This window comes from Elephantulus edwardii, unplaced genomic scaffold (assembly GCF_000299155.1).
Source record: "Elephantulus edwardii isolate Elephantulus edwardi_28Jun2011 unplaced genomic scaffold, EleEdw1.0 scaffold00058, whole genome shotgun sequence".
Classification (NCBI taxonomy): domain Eukaryota; kingdom Metazoa; phylum Chordata; class Mammalia; order Macroscelidea; family Macroscelididae; genus Elephantulus; species Elephantulus edwardii.
The window spans coordinates 13,702,652-13,706,533 of NW_006399808.1; positions in this window are offsets into that span (position 1 = coordinate 13,702,652).

The following is a 3,882-nucleotide window of genomic DNA, read 5'->3' on the forward strand; positions in this document are numbered from 1 at the left end:
GGCTGCTCCTTGGAGGCAAGGATTCTGGGGCTTCGTCTGACATACTTTGGACATGTTGTAAGGAGAGACAGGTCTTTAGAGAGGGACATCATGCTGGGAAGGGTAGAGGGGCAGCGCAGGAGGGGAAGACCCTCTATGAGGTGGATTGATTCAGTGACTGGGGTAATCGGGATGGGTTTGTCAGAGGCAATGAGATTGGCACAGAATAGAGCATGGTTTAGGTCTGTTGTACATAGGATTGCTATGAGTCGCAAACGACTCGACGGCACATAACAACAACAACGACAATTGATTTTTTAAAACTCAATGTGTAATGCATGTTTTCTAAGTTTATATATGTATGAAAACGCTATTTTTCAAAACAATTTGAACAATTTGAAAAATGAAATTTATATTTTTACTTTGAAATCTGTGCTTTCCACTTCAGCTGAGCTTAAACTTGAGCTAAACACACACAGGTTTTACTTCAAGAAAATTTGAGATGATGTATAATTTCATTCATGATAGTCTATAAAGAATAATAAAACTTGCTTACTTATACAAGATATGGGACATACATCAAAATGCTCATTATTTCTCCATTAATGATAGTATACTAGTTATTCACAGAAATTCAGATACTGTCTGAGGGAAAATTACCAAATCTCATCTTCAGTGGATGATTAGTCTGCATCTCATGAAATTCTTCCTTTGAGTTGAACAGGAGTTACAGATCTCATCATTCACGTATGCCTGTTGAAATTTAGAGGAAATACCCTTAAATTTGCATCTGAATTTCTTCCAGGCATTTCTAGTAAGATTTACCATATTCTGATATTCTTCCTTCCTCTCAAGATCAAGCAGCTGTGGAAACACTGAAGTGTTGAAACATGTCATTTTGCAGCATGACTTTTCCACAGATTCAGTTTTTCTTTTAATGCCAAGAATGTTGTCTTTTGAAAACAAGACAAAAATTTTCTGTATAATATTATCTATTCTTGCTAAATTGATTTATGCCATAAAAATGTACAATAGATAAGCTAATCACTGCTTATCTTAAATATTCATCCCAATAAAATGACCTAGTTTCTTGAATGTTTTCCTCTAATTTGCCTTTCAGTTCAAAGATCGTCCTTGGACCATTTGTTTAAGCATTCAACTATGCAAATGTTGTGTAGGAATCGCTTTATTGTCCACATTTTCAAGTATTTCCTTTTAACTTTTTAGTGAACTAATCTGAGCTTTTATGAAAATGAGATCAAAGAAGATTTGGTGCCATTGAATTGTGATGCTATTGAAGAATATTGAATACCCTAAGAAATGTTAAAAGAACAAATCTCTCATGAAGTCAGTACAAGCAGGATCCTCCTTAGAGATAGGTATTAAAATATTTTGACTCATGTACTCTGGGCAAAGAAAGGTGATCTAACAGAGTATAGAAATTATTGAACAGTATCATTGATGTCACATGCAAGCAGTATTCTGCAGAAGATTATCCAAAAATGACAGTAACAGCACATCAACAGAAAACTGTCTGAAGTGCAGGCTGGGTTTAGAAGAGGTTGTGGCACTAAGGATATTATAGCTAATGTCAGATGAATCTTGGCTGAAAGAAGAGAGTACCAGAGGAATGTTCCATTAACTAAGCAAAGGCATTTGACTGTATGGATCACAACAAACTGTGGCTGACTCTGAGAAGAATGGGAATGCCAGAACTCTTGATATTGCTTATGCAAAAACGTATACTTGGACCAGGAGGCAGTTATCAGAACAGAAAAAAGAAAGGTGTGTGCCGAGGATGTGTCCTATCTCTTTATCTTTTCAATCTATATGTGGAACAGATTATTCAGGAGGATGGGCTCTATAAGGAGAAATGTGGCCTCAGGGTTGGAGGTAGACTGATCAACAATCTACGTTATGCAGATGAAACACCCTGCTGGCTGAGACTGAGGAGGACCTGAAGTTCTTGCTGCAGAAGGTCAAGGACTGCATGCAGGCTTCAATATGCATTGAAGCTCAATATCAAGAAAACAAATATCCTCACCACTGGGCCAATTGGCAGTGTCTGATAGATAGTGAAAAGATTGAGATTCTTAACAGCTTCATTTTGCTGGGCTCTACAATAAATGCTCTTGGTACTAGCAGCCAGGAAATTAAAAAATGTATTGCATTGGGATAGTCTGTCACCAGAGACCTCGCCAAAGTACTAAAGAGCAATAGTGTCACTCTGGAGACCAAGGTGCACCTGATACAGGCCATGATCTTTGCTATAGCTTGCTATGTGTCAGAAAGCTGGACAATGACTAGGAATGACACAAGGATAGCTGATGCCTTTGAGTTGTGGTGTTGGAGATAGCATGGACTGTTTGGAGAACAAACAAGTTTCTCCTGGAGAGGGTGAACCTGGGCTGCTGCTTGGAGTCAAGGATTCTGAAGCTTCATCTGGCATACTTTGGGCATGTTGCAACATGGCATCAGTCCTTTGAGAAAGAAATCATGCTTTTGGTGGTGGAGAGACACCCCAGGAGAGCAAGACCCTCAATGACATGGATTGATTAGTGACTGGGGTAATGGGGGAAGGTGTTGTTGTTGTTGATTGTTTTTTAGTCAAACACAACTCATACTGACCCTATAAACAAAAGGCCTGAAGCCCATTAACAACTATCGACATTTATAAAAGTTCATAGTTTCCTGAGGCATATTGTTTAGGAAGTGGATGCCACTGGATTGGCACAGGATAGAGCAAGGTTTAGGGCTGTTGTACATAGGGTTGCTATGAGTTGCAGATGACTTGACAACGTATAACAACAACAACTCTGGTCATATTTTAAAGAGGTGCCAGTCCTGAAAAAAAGAGACAGCATATTTAGAAAGGTAGAGAGAGGGTCACTGAAAGTGAAGAAAGCCATAAATGAGAGGGATTTACAGTCACTGTGTCACTGTGACAATAGGGTTGACCATGTTGGAGATGGTGATGATGGTGCAGTATAGCGCAGAGTCTGGATCTGCTATCCATAGGATTGCTATGAGCAATAGACAGACAGTTTGATGACACATAATATCAATAATGATAATTATGGGTTTTATTTTTTCCTTATTATAGTATTTTTAACACTCTCAAAAGAAACTTAAATTCCTTATTCAAGACACTGCTTTTCTTTTTCTGCACCAACACTTCACTATGAAGAAAGCAGGAAGTACGATAATGTAAGGGTCTGCATGTTTCTTTCTTCTTTTTTCTTTTCTTTTTGAAGAGTGGTAAAACTATTAATGGAGAAAATTATCACCATTCAAAGGCTGACTAGTTGCTAATGAGTGAATTCCAATGCATGTCTAGTTCATGTGGATCAAAGTAGAAATATTTTCTAGAGGGATTTCAGTGGCTTGTTGTTCAAAATTAGTTCACCACTACTTCTGAGGTACCTCTGGGTGAATAAAAACCCTCAAGATTTTGGTTAATAACTGAATGGTGTATTAACTGTTAACTATTTATATTGACAGGATCTTCAGTTGATGATTCTCATCTTGATTTCCAGATATGAAGATTCTCAACAAAACTACTGTCTTGTCAGAACCAACTCATAGTTGATCTCACAGTGGGTTTTCAGTGTCTGTAAATTACATGAATGGAGATTTTCCACCTTTATTTTGTGGAATAGCTGGTGGATTTGAAACCATTTCTTTGCCTTTGGGTTGGCAGCAAAACATTTTTACCAACTGGACAATGAGAGCTCCCTCAGCATATTCTATTGTTGTGAACCATCAGGTTGGAGCAAACTCATAACTGACCCTTCAGCAAGTTTTCAAACATAGTACATTTCACAGGAGGAGACTCATCTTCCTTTTGCAGAGCAGCTGATGGACTTGAACTACATTATACCTTTGGGTTGTTGTTGTTGTTGT